General features: G+C 44.2%; 1 protein-coding gene across 2 annotated transcripts in view; it reads left to right on the top strand.

The window, feature by feature from the left end:
- MRTFB (myocardin related transcription factor B) overlaps nt 1-20,362 on the top strand; it is a 262,686-nt gene that overhangs the window by 42,590 nt on the left and 199,734 nt on the right. Inside the window, exon 1 of one of the 2 annotated variants that reach the window (XM_071084137.1) lies at nt 11,921-12,372. The exons of the other annotated variant lie outside the window; for it this stretch is intronic. The gene's annotated coding sequence lies outside the window, so the exon portion shown is untranslated. Of the gene's footprint in view, nt 1-11,920; nt 12,373-20,362 lie in introns of those variants that run through there. 2 annotated transcript variants of the gene reach the window in all.

Raw genomic sequence — 20,362 nt, forward strand, 5'->3', positions numbered from 1 at the left:
TTAAGAAGTTTGGATCTTATTCTAAGTGTGGTGGGAAGTTACTGGAAGCTTTTAATCAGGGGAATCATATGATCTGATTCATGTCTTCAAAGGAATTATTGGGGCAGAAGAGCTGTTGTGAGAGTCACGAGGTTGAGACTTAATTCTGGGTGATGATATAGCTTTTCCCAGCTCCCACCTTTTCTGCCTCTTTGACATCCACCACCCCCTTTTGATTTCAATGGAGATCCTGGATGGCTGGACTGCGTCCTTCTCATCTGCCTCCCCAGGACCTATGCAGAGCCAGGCATGTGGCAGCACTTGGTAAACACTGGTTGAGCCGAACTGGACAGAGGCTCTACTCTATTCCCAACTCCTGTCAATCACACTCCAGTCTCATGGTTTTGGGCTATATCGGTGGCTCTTAGCTGGGTGAGTTTGCCTCCCAGGGGACATTTGACAATGTCTGGAGCCATATTTGGTTGTCACAACCAGAGAGAGAGACATAGAGCAGGGGATGCTACTGGCATCTAGTGGGTAGAGGCCAGGGATGCTGCTAAACACCCTACAGTTCCTAGGACAGCCCCCACAACACAGAATTATCTGGCCCCAAGTGCCAAAAGTGCTAAGGTTGAGAAAACTTGGACTAAATCTACATGCCAGTTCTATGACTTCCTTAATGTTTTCCTTTAAATTAACTTACTTCTTAAATGAAAAACATTAAAGAAATCAAATATCACTCCCCTAAATAAGAAGCCAGTGTCACTTGCCATAAATAGATGATAATTGAAACATAAAAACTCAGAAAACAAAAACTGATTTTATTCTAGCTGGATATTGTTACTAGTATGAGGCTCTGAGCCTGAGGCTTGGATTCTCTTTGTTAAAAAGAGAGTTGGGTCAATGTCATGAAAGACTGAGGAACTGTTCCAGATTAAATGAGAGTGAAGAAAATTGACATATAAATGCAATATGATTGCGGATTGGATCCTGCATCAGAAAAAACTAAAATGACTGAAATGACTTCATTGAGACAATTGGCAGACTTTGAATATGGATTGTATATTGGATAATGGCATGGTATCAATATTAAATTTGCTGAATTTGGTAACTACAGTGTGGTTATGGAAGAGAATGTCCTGTTCTTAGGAGATAGATGGAGTATTTAGGATTTTTTTTCTTTTTTTGAGACGGAGTTTCACTCTTGTTGCTAGGCTGGAGTGCGATGGCATGATCTCGGCTCACTGTAAGCTCTGCCTCCCTGGTTCAAGCGATTCTCCTGCCTCAGCCTCCCGAGTAGGTGGAACTACAGGCATGTGTCACCAGGCCCGGCTAATTTTTGTGTTTTTAGTAGAGATGGGGTTTCACCATGTTAGCCAGGCTGGTCTCAAACTCTGGACCTCAGGTGATCCACCCGCCTCAACCTCCCAAAGTGCTGGGATTACAGGCATGAGCCACCACACCTGGCCAGGAATTAAAGATCATGATATTGGCAACTGATTCTCAAATGCTTTTTTAAAAAGTGTGTGTGTATGTTGTATGCATGTGTATATATACATAGACTTATAGATATGCATATACCCAGGAAGACAGACAGACAGACACACACAGAGAGAACAAATGTGGCAAAAATGTAAACAGAGGTAGAATCTAGATAAAGTGTGTATAAGAGATTTTTTTACAGTTCTTGCAACTTTTTCTGTAGTCTTGAATTTTTGTAAAATAGAAATTAAAAGCAAGCAAGCAAACAAATAAAAACGCTCCTAAGTTTACCTCTAACATGACCAAAGTCTGAAATTTTTTTTCTTTTTTGATGCAAAGTCTCGTTCTGTCACCTGGGCTGGAGTGCGGTGGTGCGATCATAGCTCACCACAGCCTTGACTTTCCAGGCTTCGGCAATTCTCCCATCTCCCTTGACGCACGCCTGTAATCCTAGCTACTCCACAGGCTGAGGCAGGAGGATCTCTTGAGCCCAGGACTTTGAGTCCAGCTTAAGCAGCATAGCAAGACCTCCATCTCTAAAAATTAAATTTAAAAGGATTGGCCGGGCACGGTGGCTCACGCCTGTAATCCCAGCACTTTGGGAGGCCGAGGCGGGCGGATCACGAGGTCAGGAGATCGAGACCATCCTGGCTAACACAGTGAAACCCCGTCTCTACTAAAAAATACAAAAAATTAGCTGGCCATGGTGGCAGGCGCCTGTAGTCCCAGCTACTCAGGAGGCTGAGGCAGGAGAATGGCGTAAACCCAGGAGGCGGAGGTTGCAGTGAGCCGAGATCGCGCCACTGCACTCCAGCCTGGGCGACAGAGCGAGACTCCATCTCAAAAAAAAAAAAAGAAAAGAAAAAAGAAATTTAAAAGGGTTGAAAGCAAACAGAAAGGGGAATGACTTTCTCACTGTGATTCAGTGTTTTCACTCAAGGGTCAGTCCAGCCAGAGGCTGCTGCTGGCTCAGCAGTCGGGCCCTTCTCTTCAGTCCAATAAAAGAACTAGTTTTCAGACTCAGTTTTCTCAGCTACAAAATGGAAATAACACAGCATACTCCAGGTGCAGAATGGGGGTGGGTCTCCCTGGTCTTGGAAGTCTCGATAATACTGTCTCGACTCGCCATCCTCACCCGCATTCCAGACCCAGGGAAATTCCCTTGCAAAGATGTCATCGAATTCCTGGCACCTTACATTCTCACTGTCACCTAGGGCTCGACTTCCTCCTGTGTTGTCTGACTTATTGTTCTCCCTTTGATTCTTATGGCGATTTATTTGTGTTTACCATCACGGGAATTCCGTCCTGTGCTGTGATTTCCAACACACACACAAAGACAAAGACACACACAAACACACCTGGACACACACAAACTCACAAACAGAGGCACACAGAGATAAAGACACACCAAAGCAGAGACAGACACAACGGTACACATAGACTCAGAGACAGAAACATTCACAGACACAGACGCAGACACACAAAGACACACACAGACACAGTCATACAGACAGGTACCTACAGACATACAGACACACATGGACACACTCATATAGACACACACCATAGATGTACAGACACATGCACACACAAACATTCACAGACACACAGATGCATTCATACATACCTATAGGCATACGAACACACAGACACACTCATACAAATACACAGACACAGACAGACAGACGCACTCATACATACCCATGGACATACAAACACAGAAGCATTCATACAAACACACACATACACACATACAGACACAAAGTCATAGATACTCTCATACAAATACACACCCATGGACATAGAGACACACAGACAGTACACTTATACACACACACAGACATACAGACACACGTATATGCACTCATACACACACATACAGACACATAGATATACAAACACACTCATATAGACACACACTCATACACAGACACAGACACACACACAAATACACTCATACAGAACACACTTATTCACAGACACACCAGACCTACCTATGTGGCAGACTTTACAAGGTTCAGGGGCTCTGGAAGGAGTTTCCAACGCACACTTATGAGTATTGGGTATCTTTCTTCAGAATCCCCCAAACATCCTTCCTTTCCAATCTTCTTTTACCTTGCCTCCCAAATATTCTTCTCCACCTTTTTTTCTGATCAGAACGATTCATTTCTTTTCAACTCCCTGGTTTTGAACTCTGCCCTGGACTTCCCTTTATACGTCTTCCCTCTCGTGAATGTGCTCTGCTAAGACCCAGGCCTTCCAATCTGGTCTCTTCCTCTCACATCAAATTTTGCAAGGGGAAAAGATCAGCAGAGAAATGCATTTCCCCATCGAGGTGAAGCGCGCCACACACCCTTACACAACCTTAAAATACAACATGGTCATACTTTGTTTTGTTATGACCATTTAGAGAGGGTTTTGCATGGGGGATGCTGATGCTTCCTTTGTTCTTTACCTGGTAGGATTGTTGGGAGGATTACATGAAATGAAGGAGGGGGAGTCATGGTGGCAGTGGTGGTGTAGACAAGGATTAAGGATTCTACTCTTCTTTTAAAAAATTTTTATTGATACATAATAATCGTACATATGTATGGGGTACATGTGACCTTTTGATGTATAGAATGTGTAATGATCACATCAGGGTATTTAAGGATTCATTACCTTGAACATGTATCATTTATCTGTTCTGGGAACATTTCAAATCTTCTCTTCTAGCTCTTTTGAAATATACAGGCCGGGCAGGTGGCTCACGCCTGTAATCCCAGCACTTTGGGAGGCCGAGGCGAGCGAATCACTTGAGGTCAGGAGTTCGAGACCAACCTGACCAACATGTTGAAACTCCGTCTCTACTAAAAATACAAAAAATTAGCCGGGAACGGTGGCTCATGCCTGTAATCCCAGCTATTTGGGAGTATGAGGCAGGGGAATCACTTGAACCCGGGAGGCGGAGGTTGCAGTGAGCTGAGATTGCACCATTGCACTACAACCTGGGCAACAAGAGTAAAACTCTGTCTCAAAAAAAAAAAAAAAGAAAAAAAAAAAGAAATATACAATAAATTGTTGTTAACCACAGTTATCCTGCTGTACTATCAAACACTCAGATTTATTCTTTCTATCTATGCTTGTACCCATTAACCAAGCTCTCTGCATCCCCACTCCAACACTTTGGAAAACCACCATTCTACCCTCTGCCTCCTTGACAGCACTTTTTTAGCTTTCACACGTGAGTAAGAACATACGATATTTGTCTTTCTGTGCCTTACTTATTTCATTTAACATAATGACTTCCAGTTCCATCCATGTTGCTGCAAATGCCAGGATTTCATTCTTGTTTATGGCTGACTGACATACAATGTTGTTCCATTGTAGATATACATTTTTCTTTTTTAGCGATGGGGTCTCACTACATTGCCCAGACTGGTCTCAAACTCCTGGCCTCAAGTGATCCTCCCAGCTTGACCTCCCAAAGCATTGAAATAATGGACACAAACCACTGTGCCCAGCCCTGTGTGTGTGTGTGTGTGTGTGTGTGTATGTGTGTGTATAAATGGATATATATAATATCCATTTATATCATGTCTATATACACATTTACATTTTCTTTATCCATTCATTTGTTAGACAATTAGGTGGAATCCATATCTTGGCTATTGTGAATAGCACTGCAATAAACATTGATGTAGCCTAAGCAACACAGTGAGACCTTGACTCTACAAAAAATATTTTAAAAAAAAATTAGGCCAGGCACAGTGGCTCACACCTGTAATCCCAGCACTTTGGGAGGCCAAGGTGGGCGGACCATGAGGTCAGGAGTTCAAGACCAGCCTGGCCAACATGGTGAAACCCTGTCTCTACTAAAAATACAAAAATTACCCGGGCTTGGTGGCGGGCGCCTGTAATCCCAGCTACTCAGGAGGCTGAGGCACTGGAACCCGGGAGGTGGAGGTTGCAGTGAGCCGAGATTGCGCTGCTGCACTCCAGCCTGGACAACAAGAGTGAAACTCCATCTCAAAAAAAAAAAAAGAAAAAGAAAGAAGAAGAAGAAGATTAAGAAGGGGGAGGGGGAGAAGGAGGAGGAGGAGGAGAAGGGAGAGAAGAAGAAGAAGTTAACATGGGTACAATATTATTATTATTAACTTATCTATAGACTGTATTCAGCTTTCACTAAGTTTTCCCTGTAATGACCTGTTTCTGTCCAGGGTCCCACATTGCATTTAGCCATCAGTTCTCCTTAGTCTTTTCCAGCCTCTGACAATTCTTCAGCCTTTTCCTTGTCTTTTATGACTCTGACACTTTTGAAAAATACTGGAGGGGCGTTTTGTAGGATGTCCCTCCACTTGGGTTTGTCTGATGTTTTCTCATGATTAGACAGGGGTTATGGGTTTGGGGGAAGAATCATAGAGGCGAAGTGCCCTTCTCTTTGAATCATATCTATCATATCAATATATCAACGTGACTTATTACTAGGGATGTTAACTTCAAGCACTTGATTAATGTGGTGTCCGTTGGGTTTCCTCGCTATAAAGTTACCATTTTTCTTTTTGTCATTAATTAATCTCTCAGGGGAGATACTTCAAGACTATCTTGTTTCTCCCCAAACGTTTGCTCACTTAAACTTTAGCATCCATTCATGGATCTTACCTGCAGCAATTTCTACTGTGGTGTTCTAATGGTGATTTTTTTTATTTCCCTCATTGCTTCCACGTTTATTAATTGTTTTGTTTGTTTTGTTTTTGAGACAGAGTCTCACTCTGTCACCCAGGCTAGAGTGCAGTGGTGCAATCTCGGCTCACTGTAACCTCCGCTTCCTGGGTTCAAGTGACGGTCATGCTTCAGCTTCCCAAGAAGCTGGGATTACAGGTGCACACCACCATGCCCTGGTAATTTTTGTATTTTTAGTAGAGACAGGGTTTTGCCATGTTGGCCAGGCTGGTCTTGAACTCCTGACCTCCAGGAATCCCCCAACCTCGGCCTCCCAAAGTGTTGGGATTACAGCTGTGAGTCAGCACGCCTGGCCTATTAATTGTAATTCTTCTTAAGGAAAGAGTTCCTTCTTTCCTCCTTTCCTTCCTTGCCTCCTTCCTCTTTTCCTTCCTTCCTTCCTCCTTTTCTTGCTTACTCCTTTTCTTCCTTTCTTATTACTATGCACTCATGGGTATTTATTCTATGACATATAATCCAATATCACCATTAGTTTGTTGCTCAAATTGTTCCAGCTCTGGCCATGAGGAGCTCTATATCCTTCCAATAAGCCCCCATTATTTTTTGAGCAATTCCCTATTTTCTGGAACCGCAGGATATTCTAGGGGCATTTTGTATTTTCTCTGCTCCAGTTCTGGAAGTAATCACTTCTCCAAGGAGCCCTGGTCTCTCTTTTTTTGGAGAATGGTATTTAGAAACCAAGATCTGAGTGGTAGGTGTGCTCACTGCTACTGGAAAATCTTTGCTGCTGGGGTCTCTCAGTGTTCAGAGCTTGAGAATATATTATGTATACCAATCCATGCATGCATGGATATCTCTATCTATCTGTTTATCTATCTATCTATCTATCTATCTATCTATCTATCTATCTATCTATCCATTCACGCATCTATCCACCTATACCTATCTCTACATATTAAGAAACCTTTGGTTCATACCAATACTACTGATTTCAATTCATCCTCACAGTACTCAGTCTAACATCCATCTTTTCCCTATTTGTAACTTTGTTTTTTAATTGAAAGACTGATGCTTAAATCCTGGTAAGTTGTAAAAATATGCTCCCCTCTCACCCTTCCTCTCATCTTTCCTCTTGTGGAAGTGGTTGACATAAGAATGCAACACTAAATGCTAGATATTGCAGACAGAGGCTACAGGAAAGACAGCCCAGCTGACATCACGGTCCGTCCTACTGCAAAAAGCACTAATTACACATTTTATACTTTATCGGCAGTGGGGGTGCAAGAGGGTCGGCTCGGGCTCTGGAATGTGAGCTCATTGTTCCAGCCAAAAAATGAGTCAGTTGAGATGGGAATGCAAATTTATTTGAGCAGTTGTGTGTCAACATAGTTCCGGAAAAGAAAAAAAAAAATTGTGTGCGTGCCTGTTTTCTGCTCCAGTCTTCTGGAAAATACTGTCACCCAATGGCCCTCTTACTTTGGCGACAATCTTTATTCCTGGGGGCACCTTACCTCTTATCTTTTAACCTTCTCATTGATTTCTGTCCCCTTCATCTTCCAACACACATGTTGTTCCCTTTTCTTTCCTTCTGACTTCCCATCTTTATTTTCCTTTTCACAGACCCTGTGAATTTTCACCTCCAAGCAGATCCTAGTGGAAACCATTCATGGCTAGATCATCAGAATCTTTTCAATCCAAAAAGCCAAGTTTACATTTCCCTTTATTTTGTTGTCTGGGACTTGTTTTTTTCCTTAAGTTCCCTGTTCTTGTAATACTTTGGGTGTGGAGGAATTTTCTGTTTTTCCGTCCTTTCATAACAGTTCAGAGTTGTTCACTATGAAACCCCAAGGAATGCCTCGCTGAAAACCCAAATTTCGCCTACCACACTCTGGATATGTGAAAAATAAGTAAGGAAAGGCGAGATTGGCTCACTCTGATGGCAAATGGAGCACTTGTTATTCAAAACTAAAAAGTCCAACTCTGAGCTCCTCCTGGGAGGAAAGAAAATAAGCGTGTTCCAGGTATTATTCCTTTTAGTGTTATCAACAATTCCAGAGGGCCATGGTCCTGTTTGGGATCCTGCCATTCCCAGAGCCAGGGGTGGGGGCCACCTTCACAGTGACCTGAGCTGACCAGGAATAAACCCAGAATACCCCAGAGCGGGGAGATGTCAAGTCAGTGGGAGGGAGAGCCTACGGATGGAGAACTCGTATTTTCTTAGCCATATCCAGGAAGCCTGGATGGAATGGGCTTGGCAGGCACCAACTTCCTGGGGAGCCAACTGGGCAGCTCGTTGGGGGTGCCAGGAGTGCAAAATCACCACTGGGGCACTGAACCATCACAAAACAATGAAGAACTCATTTCGTGAATTCCAAGAACACTATCCATTCTCGGAAGGAATCTTTAGCAAAAGTCACTCAGGGTTGGCGGGAAGAGAGGGGGGATGTGGTGAGTAATCATAGGAATAACGGTAGCTACAGGGGCATGCTACGTAGTTGTAATAATAAAAAAAAAGAAGGCAACAATAATAGAAATAACGAAGGCAGCTGGAATTTTGTCCAACTCTTCCTTATGAGCCAGGCAATGTGCCGAGTTTGTGGTACACATTAATCTCATTGAATTCTCACAATGACTGTGTGAGGTAGGTACTGTCTCAGATGTGTCATTTCACATCTGGGAAAGAGGTCCAGAGGAATGAAATATGGTGCTTGTAGCTGCAGAACTACAAAGTGGCAAAGACTGGATCAGAACTCTCAACTTGCCTTCTTAAATATTCTTCTGTGTGGTCTTAGTGAAAGGGCCTTTCTTTAAACTAATACGTATTTATTTATTTTTAATTTTTATTTTTATTTTTTGTCTCACTCTGCCTCCCAGGCTGGAGTGCAATGGTGAGATCTCAGCTCACTGCAACCTCTGCCTCCTGGATTCAAGAGATTTTCGTGTCTCAACCTCCCGAGTAGTTGGGATTACAGGTGCCTGCCACCACGCCCAGCTAATTTTTTCTATTTTTAGTACAGACAGGGTTTTGCCATGTTGGCCAGGCTGGTCTTGAACTCCTGGCCTCAAATGATCTGCCTTGGCCTCCCAAAGTGCTAGAATTACAGGCATGAGCCACCACACCTGGCCTAAACTAATACATATTTAATCCTTTGTATAACTCATTATTGACGTAATATTTTTTCCTGTTATTTTTATTTGCCACATAATAATTGTACATATTTATGGGATACAGACATTTTGATACAGACAGACAATGCTCGAATCAGTGTAACGATCTAATCAGGGTATTAGCATATCGGGCACCTCAAACATTTATTATTTCTTTGTGTTGTAAATATTCAAAATCCTCTCTTCTAGCTTTTTGAAAATATACAATAAAGTATGTTAATTATAGTCAGCATACAGTACTACAGAGGCTAGAACTTACTGCTCCCATCTAGCTGTAATTTTGCTAATCCGTTAATCAACCTCTCCCTGCCCCCTCTGCCCGCTACCTGGAAGGGTCTGCCTTGTAAGCTGTAGGCTTTGGTTTTGCTGAGCTAAGTATTCAGGTGGTCATGGCTGATATTTTAGTATAAGTGTTAGGATGCTAGTCAGATGACCCAAGGACAGGACGACAAGCTCTGCCCTCCACACAGATGCAATCTAACAACCGAGGCATCCAGTTGGCAGATGCAAGGCCATTTGCAGGGCCACACTGTGGTAGATGGTCACAGCACATCAAACTGAGTGTTCAAGGATTACGCCTGCAAACCCTGAGTGTTCCAGTGTTTGGAGGCAAGGTTGTGAGAATGGGGGAAAATCATGCATGACAGAAAGACAGGCGTGAGCCAAAACACAGAGGAAATGGCACAGCATGTGCCTAGAAAGAGAAGCTTGGAGTTGGATAGAAGATAGGGTTCACGGTGAAGGGGAAGACAAGAGCTAAAGCTGGAGAGACAAGCAGGGGCCTTGTGCGAACCAGTAGGGCCTCAGACTTTAAATATAGAAGAACCTGGGTCTGAATTCCAGTTCACCAATGTGCTCACTGTATGATCATAGGCTACATTTCAGAACCCTTCTCAGCTTCAATATTCATATCTGGAAAACAGAGAGACACTTATTTATTTATTTATTTATTTATTTAGAGATGGTGTCTCGCTCTGTCACCCAGGCTGAAGTGCATTGGCACAATCTCAGCTCAATGCAATCTCTGCCTCTTGGGTTCAAGCAGTTCTCAGGCCTCAGCTTCCAGAGTAGGTGGGACTACAGGCACCTGCCATCACGCCTGGCTAACTTTTGTACTTTTGGTAGAGATGGGGTTTCACCATGTTGGCCAGACTGGTCTCGAACTTCTGACCTTAAGTGATCTGCCCGCCTCGGCCTCCCAAAGTGCTGGGATCACAGGTGTGAGCCACTATGCCCGGCTGAGACACATAATTTTATGATATATATGGTAGGCTGAGAACCTATACACCCGGTCTTGGGTCACACAGTTGATGAATGGATTTGCCAGGAATCACATCTGTTTTTATTACAGGTCAAGCTTTATAGTTCATAAAGCCCTCATACATTCTCACTTCATTTTGCAGGTTTCAGGTCTCTTACCCCATCTGAATTGTCATTTTTCTCTCTCGGCACCAGTCTTCTCCAATCTATGTGGCCCTCAAGGGTAGGGACCGCATCCTATTGTACCATCACGAGTGGTCCATGGTAATACAGGGGTCTCAGGCTGGGCAGTGCAACAGAATCACTGGGGCGCTCCAGAAATCTGCAGAGATCTGGGCCTCATCCAAGGTGTGTTGAACCAGAATCTTTAGGACTGCTGCCTGAGCTTTTTCTCTTATCCAGGTGGCGTTTGGAACCACAGCAGAAACATGTCCAAGGGACTCAGTGAGCAAGTGACCAACCTAGATATATCAGGCGGGATAGGCGAACGCATGCTATGACAGCCATCAAACCAAAGTTCGTGTTTTGCTCATTATGTGCCCATGATGGGTTGGCTGAGGGCTCTTCTCAACAGAGCCACTGCCATCCTGGGCATTGCTATTTGCCCTGCCAGAGAGACAGAGTTCTGGCCCAGAAGAGATACCTACTCCCTCCATTCACACTCCTAGGCCAGAGCTACTCAGATAATCTCACCCAAGTGGAACAGGAAGTACAGCCCTGCATGTGCCCAGAAGCTAGGGAGCCTGAAGTCATTGGTGAACAGCACAGATAACTACCAGGTTCTATGAAGCTGGCATCACTGACTTCATTTCACAGTGAGACTTAAGAAGCTTGTTCAAGGCCAGATAGCAAATACGGAGCTGGATTTGAGCTCTTTTTTTTTTTCAGTCTGGCTCAAGGTCATACTTTTTTTTTTTTTTTAATGTAACAAAGCTGGATAGTGCATGGCACTCAACCTAGTGGTTAAAAGCCTGGAATCTGTACTGCCTCCAGACCCTCATCTCTACCACTTACCAGATGTGCAAGCTAGGCAAGTAAAGGAACCACTTTACACTCATCAAAGAAAGAGTCAATGGAGGGGGAGGGCCAAGGAAGGATGTGTTTTCTGGAATGAAGTGTTTGGAACCAGGTAGGACTTGCCTGAGTAGGATTGGTAAGGTGGGAGGGAATAGATTTTAAAATTGCACAGAATTTAAGGTGGTTCCTGACATAGCCAGGAAGGATGCATGCTTATTCCCCAGAAATTGCTCCCTTCCTTCCTGTACCAGTGTAAATATTTGGGCTTCAAAGAACAGAGAAGCCAACTAGAGTTAGTTTGACCACATACATTAGCTCAGGGAAGAGAGTGGCCAGGGCTCTGTGGGTCTGGGGTCAGTCCAGCAGCTTGGTGATGTCATCAAGGACCCAGATTCTGTTTTGTTTTGTTTTGTTTCTTGAGATAGGGTCTTGCTCTGTCACCCAGGCTGGAGTGCAGTGGCACAATCACAGCTCAGTGCAGCCTCAACCTTCCAGACTCAAGCGATCCTCCTGCCTCGGCCTCCTGAGTAGCTGAGGCTATAGGCACATGCCACCACTCCTGGCTAATTTTTATATTTTTATTTTTTGTAGAGATGAGGGTCTCGCTACGTTGCCTAGGCTGGCCTTGAACTCCAGGCTTCAAGCGATCCCCGTGCCTTAGCCTTCCAAAGTACTGGGATTACAGGTGTGAGCCACCCACCCAGCCTCCAGGATCTTTTGGTGTCTCTGCCATGCACACCCTATCTTAGGGTTCATTCCCATCACAGCTGCGGGGAAAGCCATTGGTGGCAACGGAGGTTCCAGGTAAGCAGGGGGAGTGGGCTGGCTTCCTGGGTTCTCCCTTACAGCAGAGAAAGTTTGCCTCCCCACTATCCCCAGTGAGCCTCTGTCCAAGTCTCACAGGCTCTGATGGGTTTTGGCTTGTAAGGGGTCGACGTCCTTGGATGAAAACGCGAGCTGGTTTAAGTAGAATGGGGAATGCAAGAGAGGATGTTAGGTATCCCACAGAATCACTGGGAGGGCCAGAGAAAAGAACTTGAGGCTAAGCTTCTAGGAAAAATGCCCCAAACCACACTGCAGGCCTGGCCGGATGAACTAACCTCCACCCTGCTCCTGCGCCATGAAGCATCAGTGCCAGGAGCCTGCCCTCACTGTAGCTGCCGCTGCCGTCAGCACGGGGCCCACTATGCCACTGGGAGCTTGACCCTGGAACCACTATCCCCAAAGCTGGCTGCTTCTGCCACTAACACTTCAACATTCTCATGGGGTGCCTCCGGGTGACAGAGCCGACATCATATGGCTTGTGTTCGTTGCAAGGAAGGCAGGAGATCTGCATCTCAAAATCTTCTCTGGGGTGCCCAGATTTACAATGTGAGATTTCCTCAAAGACAGATAGGTTACAGATAATGACGCTGTCTGCTACATCCTGCCCATCTTTGACCCAGCACTGGGTGCGGCAGAGGTGACAGGATTGAGCTCAGATTGACCAACAGGAACGATGAGTATCTGACCACGTTGCTCACAACACCCTTCTGTTCTGGTTTGGTTTCTTTCTCTCCACTGCCTCCATGTACTCAGGGTGCACATGTGTCTCAAGATGTCTTATTATGTTTTAAAATCACATGTATTATTACATATTATGCCCAAATCACATAACCTATTGCTTTTTAAATTATAGTTTTAGGGGCACATGTGCAGATTGGTTCTATAAATTGCATGTCGACAGGGTTTGGTGTACATATTATGTCATCACCCAGATAATCAGCATGGTATCCAATAGGTAGTTTTTTGATCCTCACTCTCCTCCCCAACTCAACCCTCAAATAAACCCAAGTGTCTGTTGTTCCCTTCTTTGTGTCTACGTCTGCTCAATGTTTAGCTCCCACTTATAAGTTAGAACATGTGGTGTTTGGTTTTCTGTTCCTGCACGAGTTCACTTAGGATAATGGCCTCCAGCTCCATCCAAGGTTCCTGTTGGTCAATCTGAACTCAGTCCTACCACCTTTACTGCACCCAGTGCTAGGTCAAGGATGGGCAGGATGCAGCAAACAGCTGTCTTATCTGTAGCCTATCTGTATTGAGATGTCCATCCTGCAAAGGACATGATCTTGTTCTTTTTCATGGCTGCATAGTATTCCATGGTGTATATGTACCACATTTTCTTTATCCAGTATACTGTTGATGTGCATTTAGTTTGATTCTATGTCTTTGCTATTGTAAATAGTGCTGCGATGAACATACACATGCATGTGTTTTTATGGCAGAATGTTTTATATTCTTTTGGATACATACCTAATAATGGGATTGCTGGGTCCAATGGTAGTTCTGTTTTAAGTTTATTGAGAAATTGCCAAAGTGCTTTCCACAGTGGCTGAACTAATTTATATTCTCACCAACAGTGAATAAACATTCCCTTTTCTCCACAGCCTCATCAGCATCTGTTATTTTTTGACTTTTTAATAACAGCCGTTCTGACCGGAGTGAGATGGTATCTCACTGTGGTTTTGATTTGCATTTTTCTGATGATTAGTGATGTTGAGCATTTTTTCATATGCTTGTTGGCTGTGTATATGTCTTCTTTTGAAAAGTGTCTGTTCATGTCCATTGCCCACTTTTTAATGGGGTTGTTTTTGGTTGTTAATTTAAGTTCCTTATAGATTTTGAATTAGACCTTTGTAAGATGCTTAGTTTGCAAATATTTTCTCCCATTGTGTGGTTTGTCTGTTTAGTCTGTTGATAGTTTCTTTTGCTGTGCAGAAGTTCTTTAGTTTAATTAGGTCCCATTTGTTGATTTTTATTGCAATTATTTTTGGCATCTTCATCATAAAATCTTTGCTGGGGCCTATGTCTAGAATGGTATTTCCTAGGTTTTCTTCAAAAGTTTTTATAGTTTTAGGTTTTACATTTAAGTCTTTAATCCATCTTGAGTTTATTTTTGTACATGGTGTAAGGAAGGGGTCCAGTTTCAGTCTTCTGCATATGGCTAGCCAGTTGTCACGGCACCATTTATTGAAAAAGGAATCCTTTCCCCATTGCTTGTTTTGGTCAACTTTGTCAGAGATCAGATGGTTGTAGATGTGCAGCTTTATTTCTGGGAGCTCTATTCTATTCCATTGGTATATGTGTCTATCTTTGTACCAGAACCATGCTGTTTTGGTTACTGTGGCCTTGTAGTATGGTTTGAAGTCAGTAATGTGATGCCTCTGGCTTTGTACTTTTTGCTTAGGATTGCTTTGGCTATTTGGGTTCTTTTTTGGTTCCATATGAATTTTAGAATAGTTTTTTTCTAAGTATGTGCAGAATGTCATTGGTAATTTGATAGGAATAGCATTGATTCTGTAGGTTGCTTTGGGTAGTATGGCCATTTTAACAATTTTGATTCTTCCTGTCCACGAGCGTGGAATGTTTTTCCATTTGTTTGTGTCATCTCTGATTTCTTTCGGCAGAGTTCTTTTCCCTCCCTGGGTAGCTCTATTCCTAGGTATTTTACTCTTTGTGTGGCTATTGCAAATGTGATTGCATTTTTGATTTGGCACTCAGTTTGGATGCTATTGGTGTATGGAAATGCTACGAATTTTTCTACATTGATTTTGTATCCAGAAACTGTGCTAGAGTTGTTCATCAGATCTAGGAGATTTGGGGCTGAGCCTATGGTTTTCTACGTATAAAATCATCATATTATCTACAAACAGGGGTAGTCTGACTTCCTCTTTTCCTATTTGGATGCTTTTAATTTCTTTCTCTTGCCTGATTGCTCGGCTAGGACTTCCAGTATTATGTTGAATAGGAGTGGTGAGAGTGGGCATCCTTGTCTTGTTCTGGTTCTCAAGGGGAATGCTTCCTGCTTTTGCCCACTCAGTAGGATGTTGAAGATGCCTCTTAAAGCCAGGTGTGATGGTGCACCTGTTGTCCGAGCTACTCAGGAGGCTGAGGCAGGAGGATCACTTGAGCCCAGGAGTTCAAGGCTGTAGCATGCTATAATCACACCACTGCACTGCAGCGTGCGCAACATAGCAAGACCCCATCCCTAAAAAATTTTTTTAATGTATTTTAAGGCTCTAGTCCACCCTGCTCGCCCAGCCACCAACACTTAGCACTTACCTACTGTTTGCTAATCTCTAGAATGCTCTCCCCTCTCCTTCCTGCCTAGTTCTCTCTGATGCATCCTTCAGAACACAGTCCAAGCAAGTTATTTCCTACCCTTCCATCCAGCCATTTTTTTTTTTGCCATTTGCTCTTCTTTTTCATTCTACTTACTACATTATATTTCAACTTTTATTGGTTTAATTATTTAATTAACATCTCTCTCTTTCTCTAGACCATAAATGCCACAAAAGCATGGACTATACCTGTCTTGCTCATAGTTATTAACATACTAACTGGCACTTAAGTGCTTAATACATTTTTTATTGAATGAATGTGCATAAAACAAACCCCATTAGAGGACTTTATACAATTCCTCTTGGATCAAAAGACATTTTAATAGTGCTTTTTATGGAAACCATACCTTTTTTTTAAATTTTTAATTTATTTTTATTTTTATTTATTTATTTTTTTGAGATGGAGTCTCACTCTGTTGCCCAGGCTGGAGTGCAGTCACGTAATCTCGGCTCACTGCAGCCTCTGCCTCTTGGGTTCAAGCGATTCTCCTGCCTCAGCCTCTTGAGTAGCTGGGACTACACATGCATGCCAATACACCCGGCTAATTTTTATATTTTTAGCAGAGACAGGGGTTTCACTATGTTGGTCAGGCTGGTCGTGAACTGCTGACCTTGTGATCTGCCCACCTCAGCCTCCCAAAGTGCTGGGATTACAGGCATGAACCACTGTGCCTTGCCTATTTTTTATTTTTTAAAATCTCTTATTTTTAAGCTCTGTTGGACTTGATGGAAACCATACCTTAAACCTTTAGGGGTGTGCATATGAGAATCATCTCTGTTTGTGTTTTTGTTTTTTTGTTTTTTTTTTTTGAGACGGAGTCTCGCTCTGTCGCCCAGGCTGGAGTGCAGTGGCCGGATCTCAGCTCACTGCAAGCTCCGCCTCCCGGGTTCACGCCATTCTCCTGCCTCAGCCTCCCGAGTAGCTGGGACTACAGGCGCCCGCCACCTCGCCCGGCTAGTTTTTTGTATTTCTTAATAGAGACGGGGTTTCACCGTGTTAGCCAGGATGGTTTCGATCTCCTGACCTCGTGATCTGCCTGTCTCGGCCTCCCAAAGTGCTGGGATTACAGGCTTGAGCCACCGCGCCTGGCCTGTGTTTTTGTTTTTTATAGAGATGTGGTCTCTCTCTTGCGCCCAGGCTGGAGTGCAGTGGCACGATCATAGCATCCTGCAACCTCCAACTCCCTCTCCCTCCCACCTTGGCCTCACCAGTTGCTAGGACTACAGGCACAAACCACCATGCTTAGCTAATTTTTTAATGTTTAATTTTTTGTAGAGACTGGGTATCATTATGTTGGCCAGGCTGGTCTCAAACTCCTGTCCTCATTCGATCCTCTCTCCTCAGCCTCCCAAAGTGCTGGGATTACAGGAGTGAGCCACCATGCCTGACCAGAAGCCCCGTGGTCTTGTTATGCCTGCCCCTTCCCCGTGAGGGTCACTTCCACAGGGAGCCATTCTCATTGATAGGAAAGTATGGCACATCTTGTGTCAGGAAAGAAACCTGAATTTGGCACAGCAAGGCCTGAGGGTAGTGGCAACTTCAGTTCCTATAAAACGTTCCCTCAAATAATCATGATGTCACTTTGGTGTTAACCCCTTTTTTTCTTTCTCTTTTCTTTCTTTCTTTTTTTTTTTTTTTTTTTGAGACAGTCTTGCTCTGCTGCCCAGGCTGGAGTGCAGTAGTGTGATCTCTGCTCATTGCTAACCTCTGCCTCCCAGGTTCAGGTGATTCTCATGCCTCAGCCTCCAGAGAAGTTGGGGTTACAGGCGTGCACCATCACAACTGGCTAAGTTTTGTAAGTTTAGTAGAGACAGAGTTTCACCATGTTGGCCAGGCTGGTCTCGAACTCCTGACCTCAAGTGATTTGCACACCTCAGCCTCCCAAAGTGCTGGGATTATAGGCATGAGCCATGGTGCCCAGCCTGGTGTTAACTCTTAACCACACCAAAATTCTCTTAATAAGTTTCAGCTCCATTTTTTCTTTGCTTTTGTTTTTGCCTATGAAGTGACTTCCAAGTCATACTTTAAAAATATTTGGGTGGCTTTTACCATATAAGTAGAGTCCTTTATAAAGCAGACTGCCCCTCCCCCAGCAAACTGGGAAGAGATTGCTTTAGGAGAGCTGGTATCCTTTCATGATTAGGGGGAAGCACTGGAGTAATTCTGTCCATTTCGAAAATATTTATTGTTCTCAGAATTATTTATTTCGTTCAGAAATATAATTTTAAAACTAATTTTATTTTTATTATTTTTGAGACAGAGTCTTGCTCCATCACCCAGGCTGGAGTGCAGTGGTGTAATCTCGGCTCACTGTAACCTCCACCTCTTGGGTTCAAGCGATTCTCATGCCTCAGCCTCCCAAGTAGCTGGGACTACAGGCGTCCACCACCGTGGCTGGCTAATTTTTGTATTTTTAGTAGAGACGGGGTTTCAACATGTTGGCCAGGCTGGTCTCAAACTCCTGTCCCCAGGTGATCCTTTCACCTCAGCCTCCCAAAGCGCTGGGATTACAGGCATGAGCTGCCACATCTGGCCTAAAAACTAATTTTATATCTATATCTGAGCCCATCCTCCTACTTGAATTGCTGTTTCTATTGGGCAATGAAGAAAGGATGAAATATCACAGAGAATCCACCCACGGTAATAATAGCTATGATTTACTGAGTGCTTAATCTTGTAGGGCACTTTTCCATATGCTTCACATATATCAAGTTAGTTAGTTTTCCCTACTCATGTCCTTATTTTAGATGAGAACACTGAGGCACTGGCCACCCAGAGGAGAACATAACAGCATCTTACACTGGAGTCCTGACCTCAGGGGATTTGGGGATTTTCTGTTTCATAAAGATACAGGCTTTTGGGGTAGGGAATAGCCTTGTTGGTCATGAAAGCCAAAGTTTGTGCATCTGGAAACAGGCTGATCTGGGGTGGAAGGAACCACTTACAACTGTGTGTCCAGTGTTGTTGTGCGTATTGTCGTGTGTTGTGTGCGTTGTTGGACATGTCCTCTCACCTCTTAGGTTCTTGGTTTCCTCATCTGTAAAATGGGGACAACCACAACTTCCACAGGGGATTTGTGATGGTTGATTTTAGGCATCCGTTTGGCTGGATTAAAGGATACCCAGATGGCTGGTAGAGCATTATTTCTGGGTGTGTCTGTGTGTATGTTTCCAGAAGAGACTGGTGTTTGAATCAGTGACTGAGTAAGGAAGATCTGCCCTCATCACCATCAGTTGAGGGCCTGGATAGAACAAAAAGGTAGAAGAAAGACAAATTCTCTATTTTTCTTCCGGAGCCAGGACACTATCTTCTCCAGTCCCTCGACATCAGAACTCCAGATTCTCCAGCCCTTTTTTTTTTTTTTTTTTTTTCCAGACTGAGTCTCACTCGACGCCCAGTCTGGAGTTCAATGGTGCAATCTCAGCTCACTGCAACCTCCTCTTCCCAGGTTCAAGGAATTCTCCTGCCTCAGCCTCCTGAGTAGCTGGGATTACAGGCACCTGTCACCACGCCCTGCTAATTTTTGTATTTGTAGTAGAGACGGGGGTTTCACCATATTGGCCAGGCTGGTCTAGAACTCCTGACCTCAGGTGATCCACCTGCCTCAGCCTCCCAAAGTGCTGGGATTACAGGTGTGAGCCACTGTGCCCAGCCCAGGTTCTCTAGCTTTGGACTCTAGGACTTGTGCCAGTGGCTCCCAAGTTCTCAGGCCTGCTGCCTCGAATTGAGAGTTACACCATCAGGTTCCCTGGTTCTCAGGCCGAGACTGCGACTGAGCTATGTCACCAGTTTCCCTGGCTTTCCAATTTGCAGATGGCACATCGTAGGACTTCTCAACTTCCATAATACATCCCCTCTTATAAATCAATATTTTTTTTCTTTTTTAGAGACAGGGTCTCACTCTGTTGCCCAGACTGGAGGGCAGTGGCACAGTCAGAGCTCACTGCAGCCTCGAATTCCTGGGCACAAGAGATCCTCTCACATCAGCCTCCAGAGTAGCTGGAACTCCAGGCATGTGCCACCATACCCGATCAATTCTTTTTATTTTTTGTAGAGATGGGGTCTCACTATGTTACCTAGGCTGGTCTCAATCGCCTGGGCTCAAGCGATCCTCCTGACTGGACCTCCTAAGGTGCCGGGATTACAAGAATGAGAACTGTGCCCAGCCTACATCTGTATCTATAAGCTAGTAGTTGTGTTTCTCTGGAGAACCCTAACACAGGGTTGTTGGGAAGACTAAATAAATCAATAAATAGCACCTGGAGCAGGGCTCACCACTTTGTAGCTGCCCATCAGGTGTGATTTTCCTTCTTCACCCACTTCCTCCATCTAGTGAGTCGAGTGAGGTTGAAATATGCAAGGGCACCCATATGCTCTGGCCTGTACAAAGCAATTGTTGCCGCGGAGAGTGGACAGGTTTGGAGCAGGGCAGGCCAGCACTTGCTGGCAATGACGTGATTATCAGGTGGGCTGGGTAAGCCCATGCAGACCCTGTTGCAGGTGGAAGGCTACCTAGAACCTCCAGGGCTCCTGATTTTACAGCAGCTGGCCCAAATGAGCTAGCTCATGCTCGCTTGCTTGCAGAACACGACCTTCCTACAAGGTAGTGCTGGGCTCCGGACTCAGACCCAGG

This window comes from Macaca nemestrina, chromosome 18 (assembly GCF_043159975.1).
Source record: "Macaca nemestrina isolate mMacNem1 chromosome 18, mMacNem.hap1, whole genome shotgun sequence".
Classification (NCBI taxonomy): Eukaryota; Metazoa; Chordata; class Mammalia; order Primates; family Cercopithecidae; genus Macaca; species Macaca nemestrina.